The sequence below is a fragment of the Nicotiana tabacum genome, chromosome 10, assembly GCF_000715075.1.
Source record: "Nicotiana tabacum cultivar K326 chromosome 10, ASM71507v2, whole genome shotgun sequence".
NCBI lineage: Eukaryota > Viridiplantae > Streptophyta > Magnoliopsida > Solanales > Solanaceae > Nicotiana > Nicotiana tabacum.
Window position 1 is genome coordinate 72,973,126 of NC_134089.1, and position 14,249 is coordinate 72,987,374.

Here is a 14,249-nt window from a genome sequence, read left to right on the forward strand (position 1 = left end):
TTAGATTAATTACTCAACAAAGTATTTACAAAAATTAAATAACTCCTAAACTAAAAGAAAAGCTATAAATTCAAAATTAAAGAGTAAAAATGCAAAAGTGAGCTATTTTTTGTAATTTTTCATTTTTAATCTAAAAGTGTAAAATTAGATCCTAAATGCAAATGCAATATATTTTTGTATTTTTCATGAATTAAATAAAATTAAATATGCACAGAAAAATGCAAATAATTAGAAAAATTCTACAATAATTCCTAAAAAACAAACAATTAAAAGCAAAATCTAATTCTTTGGAATTCTGTAGGAGTAATTCATGTGAAGCAAAAATCACGTGCTCGCATCCTTTACCTCAAATTGATGATTTATTTGACCATCTTTAAGGATTGAGAGTGTTCTGCAAGATTGATCTCAGGTCAAGGTATAACAAGATCAAGGACTCAGACATTCTTAAGACAGCTTTCAAGACCCGAGATGGTCATTATGAGTTCCTTATCTCGACTTGTTTGTTATTGTATTCATTTATGATATCCTGGTGTACTCTCGTAGCTAGGAGGAGCACGTCGAGCATTTGAGAGTTGTATTGCAGACGTTGAAGGAGGAGAAGCTTTATGTAAAGTTCTCCAATTGTGAGTTTTGGCTCAGTTCAGTGGCATTCTTGGGACACGTGGTGTTCAATGAGGGTATTCAAGTTGATACGAAGAAGATAGAGGCGGTTCAGAATTGGCCTAAACCGTCCTCAGCCATAGAGATTCGTAGATTTCTTAGTTTGGCGAGTTATTACCGTCAGTTCATTTAGGGATTTTCATCTATTGCATCACCCTTGACCAAATTGACTCAAAAGGGTGCTCCTTTTAGGTGGTCGGATGAGTGTGAGGTGAGCTTTAAGAAGCTCAAAACTGTCTTGACCACTGCTTCAGTGTTAGTTTTGCCATCAACTTCAGGTTCTTATACAGTATATTGTGATGTTTCTCGGGTCGGCATCGGGTGTGTGTTGATGCAGGAGGGTAGAGTCATTGCTTATTATTCTCGTCAGTTGAAGCCCCATGAGAAGAACTACCATGTTCATGATTTGAAGTTGGCTTCCATTGTTTACGCGTTGAAGATTTGGAGGCACTATCTCTATAGTGTGTCTTGTGAGGTATTTACTGATCATCGTAGCCTCCAACACTTGTTCAAACATAAGGATCTCAATTTGAGGCAGCGGAGATGGTTGGAGCTGCTAAAGGACTATGATATTACCATCTTGTATCATCTTGGAAAGGCCAATGCCTTAAGTAGGAAGGCGGTGAGTATGGGCAGTCTTGAATTTATTCCTATTAGGGAGAGACCTCTTGAAGTTGATGTTCAGGCTTCAGCCAATCAGTTTGTAAGATTGGATTTTTCGAAGCCCAGTCAGGTCCTAGCTTGTGTGGTTTCTCAGTCTTCCTTGTTTGATTGTATTAGAGAGCACCAGTATGATGATCCTCATTTGCTTGTCCTCAAGGACAAGGTTCTGCATGATGATGTCAGAGATGTGACTATTGGTGATGATGGGGTATTGAGGATGCAGGGCCGGATATGTGTGCCCAAATATGGGCTAAGGGAGTTGAGTCTGGAGGAGGCCCATAGTTCGTGGTGTTACATCCATCCGGGTACCGCGAAGATGTACCACAATTTGAGACAGCACTATTGGTGGAGGAGAATGAAAAATGATATAGTAGGGTTTGTAGCTCGGTGTCTCAATTGTCAGCAGGTCAAATATGAGCATCAGACACATGTGGCTTGCTTCAGCAGATTGAGATTCTAGAATGGAAGTGGGAGCGGATCACCATGGATTTTGTAGTTGGACTCCCACAGACTTTGAGAAAGTTCGATGCTATTTGGGTAATTGTCGATCGGCTGACCAAGTCCGCGTACTTCATTCCGATGTGTACTACCTATCCTTTAGAGCGGTTATCTGAGATTTATATCCTAGAGATTGTTCACTTGCATGGTGTCCCAATTTCCATCATTTCAGATAGAGGTACTCAGTTTACATTGCAGTTTTGGAGGGCCATGTAGCGAGAGTTGGGTACTCTAGTTGAGTTGAGTACATCTTTTCACCCTCAAACGGACGGACAGTCCGAGCGCACTATTCAGAAATTGGAGGACATGTTACACGCTTGTGTTATTGACTTTGGGGGTTCATGGGACTAGTTTCTACCGCTCGCGGAGTTTGCTTACAACAACAGTTATCAGTCGAGTATTTAGATGGCTCCGTATGAGGCTTTATATGGGAGGCGGTGTAGATCTCCAATAGGTTGGTTTGAGTCGGGTGAGGCTAGGCTTTTGGGTACAAACTTGGTACAGGATGCTTTGGACAAGGTAAAAGTAATTCAGGAGCGGCTTCGTACAGCACAGTCAAGACAAAAGAGTTATGCTGACGAAAATGTTCGTGGTGTATCTTATACGGTTGGGGAGAAGGTTCTACTGAAGGTTTCATCCATGAAGGGTGATATGAGACTTGGGAAGAAGGGCAAGTTGAGCCCACGATTCATTGGGCCTTTTGAAGTGCTTCGGAGGATTAGGGAGGTGGCGTATGAGCTTGCTTTGCCACCTAGCTTGTCGGGTGTGCATTCAGTATTTCATGTTTCTATGCACGGAAGTATATCGGTGATCCGTTTCATGTCTTGGATTTCAGCATGGTTCAGTTAGATGGTGATTTGACTTACGATATGGAGCCGGTAGCTATTTTGGAGCGGCAGGTCTGAAAGTTGAGATCAAATGAGATAGCTTCAGTGAAAGTGCAGTGGAAAGGTCGGCCCGCGGAGGAGGCTACCTGGGAGACCGAGCGGGAGATGCGGAGCAAATATCCACACATATTTGAGGCTTCAAGTATGTTTCTAGACTCGTTCGAGGACGAATATTTGTTTAAGAGGGGGAGGATGTAACGACCCGACCGGTCGTTTCGTGAGTTATAGCCCCATTTTCCCCATTTCTACTTTCTTTTGGTGTTATTCAGCTATATTTTATCGTATTGTGTTGGTTGTTTTTGGCTCAGAGCAGTTTCGGAGGGGAATGAGACACTTAGTCTCCTATTTAGAAGCTTAAGTTGGAAAAAGTCAACCGGATGTTGACTTATACGTAAATGATCTCGGATTTGGATTTTTATGGTTTGGTTAGTTCCGTTAGGTGATTTGGACTTAGGAGCGCATCCAGAATGTGATTTGGAGGTCCTTGGTAGAGTTAGGCATGAACTGGCAAAAGTTGGAATTTTGGCAATTTTGGTCGGTAGTGGAAATTTTGATATCGGGGTCCGAATAGAATTTTGGGAGTTGCAGTAGGTTCTTTGTATCATTTGTGACGTGTGTGCAAAATTTTAGGTCATACGGAGGTGATTTAGTAGGTTTCGACGTCGTTTGCGGAATTTGAAAGTTTAGAAGTTCTTAGGCTTGAATCCGAGGGTAAATTGGTGTTTTGATGTCGTTTTGAGTGTACCAAAGGTTCGACTGAGTTCGTATGTTGATATGTGACTTATTGGTTTTATTGGTTGAGGTCCCGGAGGCCTCGGGTGTGTTTCCGATGATTGACAGATTGGTTTTTGGTGTTGGGAGATAGTTATTGCTGCTGATTTATGAAGTTTGCTGGTGTTTCCGCACCTGCAGATAGGGAGCCGCAGGTGCGAGGTTGCAGGTGCGGTGGGGTAGCCGCAGATGCGGAAATGGAAGGCCAGGACTGGAGTCGCAGATGTAGAAGATTTGTTGCATCTGCGGGCCCGTAGGTGCGAGAACTGGGGTGCAGGTGCGGCTTTGAAGACTTAACTGACTTCCTCAGATAGGGACATTTTGGTGCAGAAGCGGCATCGCAGGTGCGAAATTTAGGCCGCAGGTGCATAAAAGCCTGAGCAGAAAGTATAAATTGAACCCTTCGCGATTTTTGGTCCATTCTTCACCATTTTCAGTCAGTTTTGAAGCTTTTGGGAGTGATTTTGAAGAGGGATTCAAGGGATTATCAATGAGGTAAATTGCTTGAGCCTTAATACTTGTATATGTGGTGATTTTTCGTTGTTTAATCATGTAATTAGTGAAGATGAGGGGTGAAAATGGGAGGTTAGAGCTTGGGATATTGGAGAGATTGATTTGAGAATTTGAGAGACCATTTGATGTCAGATTTTGATAAATTTGGTATGGTTAGACTCGTGAGTGAATGGGCTTTTTGGTTTGTAATTTTTGCTGGATTCCGAGACGTGGGCCCCGGGGGCCGGGTTTGAGTGGATTTCGAGATTTGTCTCTAATTTGATAGTTTTTCTTGTGTAATTCATTCCATTAGCACATATTGATGGTATTGTTCTGGTTGTGAATAGATTCGGAGCGATTGGAGGCCGAGTCGAGGGGCACTACAAGAAATATGCTTTTTAACGACCATTTCTTAACGAAGGGACATGAATCTGGTCGTTATAAATGTATTAATAGCGACCAACCTTTTTTCCGGTCGTTAAAGCTAATTTTTAGTTTGACATTAACGAAGTAATAACATTCTATCCTTAAAAATTATAATATCTGGTCGTTAAAAATTATAATTAACCAATAAAAAAATAGGCGCTATATTTTCCCTCGCTTTTCCCCAACTCACCCTACACCCGCCCCACTCCCCTCCAAAAAGACCCTTAGTCTACTGCTGATCAAAGCCTAAAACTGCTATCAGATATTTATGGGAGAAGAGAAAACCGTTTGTCACCTCAGCCGGCATCAACTGCTTAGTTTAGAGTTTCTTCTCATCAAGGTAAGATTAGAAAATTTACTCTTTTTATATATTAATTTTGGTTCAAATTAATAGGGTTGTGATTTGGGTTTCACTTTGGTGATGTTGGTGTTCAAGAATTGTGGCATGGTCGGTTTAGAATCAAGAATTTGTTGTATGATCGATTTCAGTTATCTTAATTTGGGCTTAAGAATTTTTTGATTATTTAAATCTGGGCTTAAGAAATATGAATTTGCGGAATGGTTAGTTTCAATGTGTAATCACCATATCATCATCTCTATCTATTCTACTCCTTTTCATTGGCTTTCTCCTTTTTCATGGCATGACTTCTGTTTTCCTTTGTGTTGAGTAAAAGATTCCGTCGTTCTCCAATTGGGTTCACAAAAATTTAGAGCCTTAGAAGGATAAATCTCAATGCGTGAAAATTAGGTCGTGGTTTTGACGATCGTAGCTTAACAATGATTTGCATTGTTTTGGGTGTTACTACATAAAGGTATATCTATTTAGTTTTAGATATCAACTTGGTGTTTGAGTTTTTACTTCACTGACTTGTTATGTTTCCAGTTCACAACTTGTAGCAATATATCTTGTGATGGCTTTTTATATTTTGTTTAATTTTTCACAATCTCTTATAGAGAATTGTTGTCCAGTATTTGTGGAAATGATTAGTTGATTTTTCCCCATAGATTGATCATTATAATAGGTGCTTAAGTTGTAAAAGCAGTCAAGCACTTGTCATTATAGTGAACTATTGTTACTCTTTCAACTCTTAAAGAGGTGCATGATTAATGTTTAGGTTGCTGAGGTACCGATTTCACTGAATCCAGTAGCCGACCTTCTTTGCTGTTTTCCCCTGTTGGTTACTTGATATAAAGTATTTTTAAAAGATGTATGGATGTATGATTTTTATTTTTTGTTATCATGGTTTTTGAATTTGCTTGAAGAGACAGTTTGATTAGTTTTAGAATGAATTGTGACTGAAGGCTTCATATGGCAGACCCACCTAGTTTGTGATTTAGAGCAATTGATCGACTTATTTCTTTACTTTACTAAAAGAATATTCTTTGTTAGTTTTCATGCATTTCCCCACTTCAGCTCAATTTCTTTTGGGGTTACAGAGGCTCTACGAATCCTTCAAGGAAAATCAGTATCATGACCATGATGCAAAGGAGAAGTTGAGTAAAGAATTAGGCCTAACAGCTAACCAGGTGTTATGAGTTCTCCCTGGCATATGTTAATTTCAGCTTCGTCCGCATTTTCGCAACTTGTATTTTCGATTTTGCTTCGTGGCTGCCCTCTTTTTCCTTAGTTTCTTTTTGTCAAATATACAGGTCAGTAAATGTTTTTAAAATGCTCGTCATTGCAATCGTCATTCTTCTCGCTGGGACTCAATTATGAGTCAAAAAGTGTTGAAAGAATCTCCTTCCTAACCAAATATAATTGGAGAACCACACTGAATCACTATATGTGGTGAAGTTAAAGATGAACAGAGTAGCATTTCTTATGTAATGTTGGGGATAAATATAAAGTGTGCATTTATTTTCTACTCTATGAGCTATTTACATTACCAATAAGAAAACAAATCAAACAAATTATTAGTAACTCATGAAAGGGGAACACTTTTAGATGTTTAAACTTCTGAACATTCTTCCGATATTGCGTTGTCTACCTTTAAAAGTGAACGGCTCAATTCTTTTAGAGTTTGCTCCCCTAATAATGGATTCTATTGTTCCTTGAGCCTTGCTTTAAACTTGGGAATTTTTTTTTTAATTATGCCAAAGATCTTTCCTTTATATAATCCACGTGAGATAACTGTTGGGAGTGTGAGTTTAGTTTAGATTCTGCACCCTCCTGATATTCTGTCTCTTATCCACTAAGTTTTACTACTACTATGTAAGATGTACAAATTAATTTCTTTCTCATAGAAAGTATATAGGTTGGTGATGGAGATGAAAGCTTTTGCAGAAGCATAAGTGATTTAATATGATGAAAGTACTTGTTATGAAATTTCGGTGAGCATCACAAGTCATACACAAATATAACTTAATCTCTCCGTCACCTTGTGCATACTGAAATTAGAGTATCCTTTCTGCTATTGAATGCTTTTACTGTTAATTTTGAAGCATGTATCTTACTGGTTGCGTTATGTCTAAATTAGTATTCCGAGAGCTTAGCTGGTATGTGAACCTTCTATATTTATGGTCATGTCCATGTTTTTTTTGTTAATTTGAATCTAAGTAGTTTTTTTATTTGATCTTGCACTTGCTCAAAGCTTCTGTTTCATGTATTCTAATTGCTGGAATTAGATACCGTCGACAGTGTTAAGGTATTTTTAAATCTTGGACCTAGGGAAAAGCTGGAGAAAGAGAGAAAATAATAAAATTTCAGAAAAATGGGTCAATTCATTGTGCTCCATTTCGTTGGTAGTTCTTTCTGTTGAACTTGAATTTGTTACTCAAGAATAACAGTTATCTTTTTGTTTTACATATGTGGAACTATAGAAAAGTAGACTAATGAATATTTGTGCTGAAATTATTGCTTTTAACCCGATTTACATGCTTCTCACAGTAAAATTGTTCCATTCTATTTTCTTGTATTCTTTGCTGTCCTATTTTCTTTATTTTGTGGCATGGTCACCGGTTCATCTTGCTAAAGACCAACACATTTTTTGGAGTAGTAAAGAATTCAATTGCTTAGAAATATTTGCCTTTTCTAGATTTTCGACTAATATGCAGTGACTCTCTTTAATATCAAAATTTCAGTTCCGAATCAAGGTGGGTGTACCTCAATTTTGGCTCATCAGTTCACTTAGATGAACTTTTTTCCATTTATTAAAAATATTTTCCGAATCTGTTTTATGTTTCGATTCCCTCTGTCTTACTTATATTTCAGGAGATCATAAACAAAAAAAATATAGAGATTTGCTGCTACAAAGGAATCGCAAGACTTCAAAAGATAGGATTTGGAGCATAAAATGCCGGGAAAGAGGGTAATTACATTTGAGACAGGATTATTTGAGTTAAAAACTTTTCTAATGTATGTTTAACTTATTTCCAGCGAGACAGCCAAGACATTGTTGTAACTTAATGGGAATAGAGACAACTGAACGTGTGAGTTAAAATTCTTTACCAGAAACTCATGTTGGAACAACTTGTAATTTTCCAAACAAAGTTTTAAGCTCTGCTGTTCAAAACTTCAGATATAAAGAGATAATACCATGTTATCTATTTTTGCTGCCAAGTAATTGCTGCTTCGTAAATCCAAATAGAAATAGTGATACCCTTATCATATAGTTAAACTATTAGAAGAAATTTATGTCTCTCATGTTGTTTTTGAATTAAGAAGCTATGTCTCAAAGTGTTTAATTTATTTAAACTAATCATCCAAGATATTTTTGTGCTTCAGATTTGCTCAATGGATTTCAGCAAAGAATGTCTGCTTCAGAAAGCATATGGAATTTAGTCATAAATAATCTCAACAGAACATGGGTAATCTTTTAATGTTAAGATATTTTCTCTCTTGATTCACTTTTATTCATATTATTGTAAAAAATTGGAACTTTTGTTTAGACTGTGGTAATGTGGTCTATTTATAAAAAAGAGATGATAATCTCATGTAGATTGCTTTATGTTAATTGACATTTTTCTTGCACTTGAACTGTTATAGATATATGTTCATGTATCCTCATTCTAAATGTCTTAAATATGGCTTCATATACTTCATCCTTATTATAGGACTCCTCTAAAATTATGAGATTAATTCTCTGATAGGAAAGATCGATTATCTAGCAGTGGCTACATGTTTATATCATTTGTAATATGATACAATTGTTTTGCTTATATGCTTTTGTGGACATAACCTTCAAACCTATTATTTTTACTTGCATATTTTACGTTTTTATGTACATGCAGACAAACTTTGAATCTTATGAGACATCTATTTGAAACAAAAGGAAAATTAAAGGATGGTTCTTATGAAGAGCTGTTTGTTTGAATATCCCGTAACAAGTTATTAGGTGGGGTTTATGTGGAATTTATTTATTTTTGTTTTTTAATATTTCCCCAGAACAAGAAAGAGAGGAAGAAAGTGAGAAAAGTGGGTATATTGAAGAAGGATCCTGACCAAATGACTAAGTTCCACATATAATTCTTTTCTTTGTCTAAGTTGTTGCATTGAGCTCTGTGATACTTGTTGTTATATAATTGAATAAAATGCTCTCTTTTTTTGGATCATTTGTAATGGAATAAAATGCTCTTGTGCTTAACATTTCTGTTGACGTAAATCTCTGGAGATTGTTTTGAGTGACATTAAAGAAAGATTGAGAACTATAAATTAATGCCTATTCATCACGTTTAGTAAAGTAAAAGCAATAATAAGAGGAAGAGCAGAATTAGGATATAATCTGAAGTGGATTAATTAAAGCTCGAAGAATTACTTTAGAAAAATTCATGAGTAAACTGAAGATTGCCTACTAACAGTAATATAACAATGGACATGTTGTCATCTTGAGTTAATTGATTTAAATTTTTACATAGTTTTTAGTTGTCTCTTAGTTCTTTAATTGTGTTTTGTTAATTGAACCGAAAACGTTATACCTAATGGGAGTGGAGTAGTGCATGCTATTTCTGGAGAACTTTATTTCTGCTTCCTATTTCCCACATTTTGCCTATCATATCAGATTCAGCAGCTCTTTTAAAACCAAGTTAATAATTTGCGCTCCTTTAAATAATGAATGAGCTCTTTTTTCTCTTCTGATAATAATGAATGAGCTATTTTTTCTCTTCCAATAAATATGAATGGGCTAATAACCTATTTTTCAAAGCTTGAATCAGATTTAACAATTTCTTAGACAGTTAATCGCAAAAGAAATTATGTGATTCTTTATATACTGATAAACACAAAGAGGGTTGCTTACTAAACACTTGATTGAACTGTGAAAGCACTTGATTGTGTGATTATTTATGTTCTGCTTACTAAACACGTTTATGTACTCATTATAACTTTCCTCTTTCATGCATCAGCTAACTGTAGTAACATATCACCTAATATTGTGATTCAAATCTTTAAGTGTTGTAGCTTTTTTACGATGCATATGTTACTTTATATTAGAAGATTTACATTTCACTAACTATGTAAAGTCCAATTCTAATGGAGAGGCATTTGCTTCTTCATAACGGTGTCTTTCAGGTTACACTAGATTTTCTTCGATTCTCAACAAAGTTTAACACTTTCAAGGTTGCTCAAGTTATGGAGATGTTGAAGGCATAATCCAACAAGCTGCAAGGATCATGTTTGGTAAAGTCAAAGTGCCGTGAAGGCTTACCTAGAATTGAGCATGAGATATCATCTGGAGATAATCTTTAGTTGCAATTTTGCAAATAAAGATTACTTTAGACTGCAAATTGCTTCGCATGGTCTAGTAGTTCTAATACAAATCATATACGAGTAAAGTGTAGCAGATCAAGAATTTGGAAGTTCGAAATATCAATCCTTGAAAAAGTGCAGAGGAAAAAGTTGAAATACAAGAAATTTATTTTGTTGGGGTGGTTTAAAGATATCTGATGTACATTGAATGCATTTTTTTCTACGTTTAGAAGTTGTTAAAATATTGTCATACAATTTGGATGGTTTTATTATTCTTTAGTTCATTGTATCAATGATGAAGTTTCATATGAATTCTGATTATTTAATATAGGTTTGATTGTGTCGTATGTGTATGAAAGCATATGAAATAATTATTTTATATTCAGTAAAATAAAGTTCTATAATTATATTTAGTAAAACTTCTCATTAGCGAAGGGAAATTTGGGCTATAAAAGTACCTGTAACGACCAAATTCGTTGCTCCCATAAATATTTTTGATGACCAGAATGACTATTTAGCGAAGGAAAAATCTATCGCTAAAAAAGACATACTACGACCGGAGTTTATGTTGTCTCTAAATATTCTTTAACGATCGACTTACAGTCCGGTCGTTAACTTTTAACGTCAAAGCTTTTAACGACCGGCGACGATCGAATTTTATCCGGTCGTTACTAGCTTATAATGACCAGTTTTTTCCTCGCTAAAGACTCTTTTTCCCCTCGCTATAGGCACTTTTTCTTGTAGTGGGGCAAGAGCATCGCAGAGTAGAGATTTGATCAGCTTGAGGTAAGTAACGATTGTAAATCTAGTCCAGAGGGTATGAAACCCCGGATTTCGTATTGTTTTACTATTTTGAGGTGACACACATGCTAGGTGACGGGCGTGTAGGCGTGAATCGTTGGGGATTATGACCTGGTCCATCCCATAGCAACTTTGGTCCATCCCATAGCAACTGTAAAGTTGCATATTTGTTTGAAACTATATGATACGTATGTGTTTTAGAAAGAGTTTCTGTAAATTGGGTTGAATGCCAAGTTTAGGCCTTGTGCCAGAGCTTTTTGGACCCTTAGGGGTCTTTTTCTTATTATCCTCTCATTGTTTTCGGTTGAAAAATCTATACCCAGTCACAGTTATACTTATTTATTGCACGACTCAATCTTTACTACTCTATTTTGATGCATATAAATGTTGTTTTGGGCTGAAGACCTTGTTTTTACTGAGAGTCGGAATGGCTTGAGAGGTTTATGACTGAGTGAGGCCGAGGGCCTAATTTGTGAGGATATTTATGGGATCGGGCTGCACGCCGCATCATATTTTGATATAGGCCGAGGGTTTGATTGATTTATGCCACGAGTTGGCTTGTTATAGCGCTTAGGCTGAAGGAGCTCATCCAGAGTCTACACACTCCCAGTGAGCGCAGGTACCCACTGAGTGCGAGTGCTGAGTGACTGGGAGGCATGAATGATGGTGAGGTATGCCCAAGGGGTTGTATACGAGTGACTGTAAGGTTTGCCCGAAGGGACTGTATATGAGTGATGTTTTGCCCGGGGGGTTATTTATGATTTCATAATTTTTGCCCACCTTTGCATTGAGCCTTTATTTGAAAACTATCGAAAAATATCTTTAAATGATTTTTACTAGAACTGGGTTTAAAATAGATGATTTGATTCAACCCTGATTTTAAAAGTCTGTTGTATTTTACTCAGGCTCCATGATATGAGCTTTAAATGCTTTATTGCTCGTCACTACTTCTCAGCCTTTATTTACTTTTGTTACTTATTGAGTTGGCGTACTCACGTTACTTCCTGCACCTTGTGTGCATATCCAGGCATATCAGGACCCGGTAGCGGCTATTGACTATTCCAGCTGTGGATCTTCTTGGAGTTAGCAAGATAGCTGATGGCGATCGGAACCCTGATCTTCTCCCTCCTATCTTCCTATAGTTGTTTGCAGTTACTTTCCACACTGTATTAGTCTCAGTATTTTCGGACAAATTGTAATAGGTGCTCATGACTTGTGATACCCTGATGTCAGGCTTTTCTTTCCGCACTTTCGTTGTTTAGAATTTCTTTATGATATTTTATTATTAAATAGCTTGAATTTATCTTTGAAATGAAATATCTTGTTGTTTTTGGTAAAGAGTCATCTAGCCAAGTACCACGATGGGCGCCATCACGACATGGTAGTTTGGGTCGTGACATGTACCTAGTAAGGAGAGAAGTTAGGCGATCTGAAGTTCCAGTGAGATGAAGCAAGGGGAGCTAAAGCGAGAGAATATTTTGTTGAAGTTTTCAGAATAAGGTAATAGACAGAAACATTAGAGAGAAAATAAGTAAATAGTAAATAAAGCATTATGATGTAATAAATGGGTTAATAAAGGTAAAAGAAAATATGACAAGATGACAAAGTCTATACTCATGTGAATGAAAATACAAGAGGAGACATGCCTTGAGACTGTAAAATAATATAAGTCATAAAGTCATATCATCATTTCGAGAAATGAGTTAGTAACTACGTGATTACTAGAAGGACAAGTTGGATCCACAGAGTAATAGAATCAGTACAAGCTAGTAAAAACGATAAAACGAACATGAATTAGGGACCAGAGGATTCGATAATTATCGACATTGTGAGAATTATAGAGACTCATTCCGACACTAATAGAATGGACAACAAAAGAATAACCTTTAAAGGTCATTCAGGAAGACGCTTTCCTTTAGCAAGAAATGTGAACAAAGTTAAGCTTAAGGGACTAAGTGTGCCAGTTACACTAGGTGTCACCTTCATGTGTAAGGAATTCTTTTATCCGTGGAATAGAAAGGTTACCGCAAGACGGTTAAGGGTCATTGGACATGTGAGAAAACGCCGAAGATGAAGAGGTAAAACATCTACACATAAAACTTCAGAGAATTAAATATTTGTACTCCCCTAAAGTAGAAAAATGGTGTGATATGGTATTAAGTCGGAGTTAAGTCGTTCAGGTAAATATAGAATGGTAAAGGAAGAATGCGGTAAAAAGGCGAAAGGAATGAGATTGCATTTATTCAGTTCTTATAGCTGTGTCACGACAGGAAGATGCAGTAAGGGTTCCCGACAAGGATGTTAATTGATAAATAAGTGTGAATGGACATTTGATACATAAGGAACCAATGCGAGACGTAAGTTAAGACAAAAGACATAACCTAAGAGAGGTTACGCAGAATATAGATATGTGAATGGACTATACATTAGTTGGTAGTCGATTTAAGAAGAGCCTAGTTATGGCTAGTCAAGACGTCACAAATAAATCAGCAGATCATGCAAGATACACATAGTGAACCCCAGCAAAGGAAATTCAGTCTCGCATATATGAGATCGTAATCTTTGAGAAGTATTCAGATAGGAGTTGAGGTAATTAAAGGTACCATATGAGTGTTACAGAAATAAAAGAGAGTGGCGCAAGGGAGACAATCACAATTTGAGTTTAGAAGTAACCCTACGATCACAAAGGCATGGAGGGAAGTAACTAAGGATAAATATAAGCGAGTAGGGACATCGAAAATACCGTAAGATATATAATGTGATAAGCTCGCAACGTTACAAGAGTCAAGGGGTGTCCTCTATGTACTACAACGAAAGACTAGTTGAGGAAATAAGGAATAACGCTTTAACCTAAGCATAGCAACCTGAATTCAATATTATAGAAGAAATAATCTTGTAACAGTAGCCTCATTAGAACGTTGTATGCACTCCATAAGAAAGTAGCACCTATCTTGACTAATAAACGGGAAGTGAAATCAAAAGTAACATTTGAGATCATATGAGTTACGCAAATTCTACTATGCGTCGGAAGTAACATAAGCCAAGTATTCATACAACAAGTGGTAGAACGACCAGGAAAAGTACTTGCTCATGTTTAAAGACAACTAAGAAGGCATGAAAGGAATTATTCGATCTATGACCCAAAGTTATTTATCTTATGAACACACTTAAGATTTCAAATTATTATGCATCCATCATATATGTTGACATTCTTACAGTTATAGGAGACTCCTGTATATTAGTAAAAGAAAGAATTGAGTCCACGTTACCGATTTTAACGACCAATTTTGACCCTCTCCCATTAAAGTAAATTATATACGCTTATTAATCAGAAATAAATGTAGCAAAGTATTTTTAAATATTTTCTT

The 14,249-nt window shown here is 36.6% G+C and overlaps 1 long non-coding RNA gene across 3 annotated transcripts; it reads left to right on the forward strand.

The window, feature by feature from the left end:
• Positions 1–4,575: 4,575 nt before the first annotated feature.
• LOC107806217 (uncharacterized) lies at positions 4,576–10,392 on the forward strand. Of its 3 annotated transcripts, XR_001652604.2 has the most exons (6): positions 4,579–4,737; positions 5,835–5,924; positions 7,609–7,705; positions 7,774–7,826; positions 8,122–8,204; positions 9,904–10,392. It is a non-coding gene; the product is annotated as an uncharacterized LOC107806217 (long non-coding RNA). The 3 variants fall into 3 exon arrangements; XR_001652603.2 differs by having other exon boundaries at positions 4,576–4,737; positions 5,835–7,705; positions 8,782–10,392; XR_001652602.2 differs by having other exon boundaries at positions 4,578–4,737; positions 5,835–7,705.
• Positions 10,393–14,249: the final 3,857 nt, after the last annotated feature.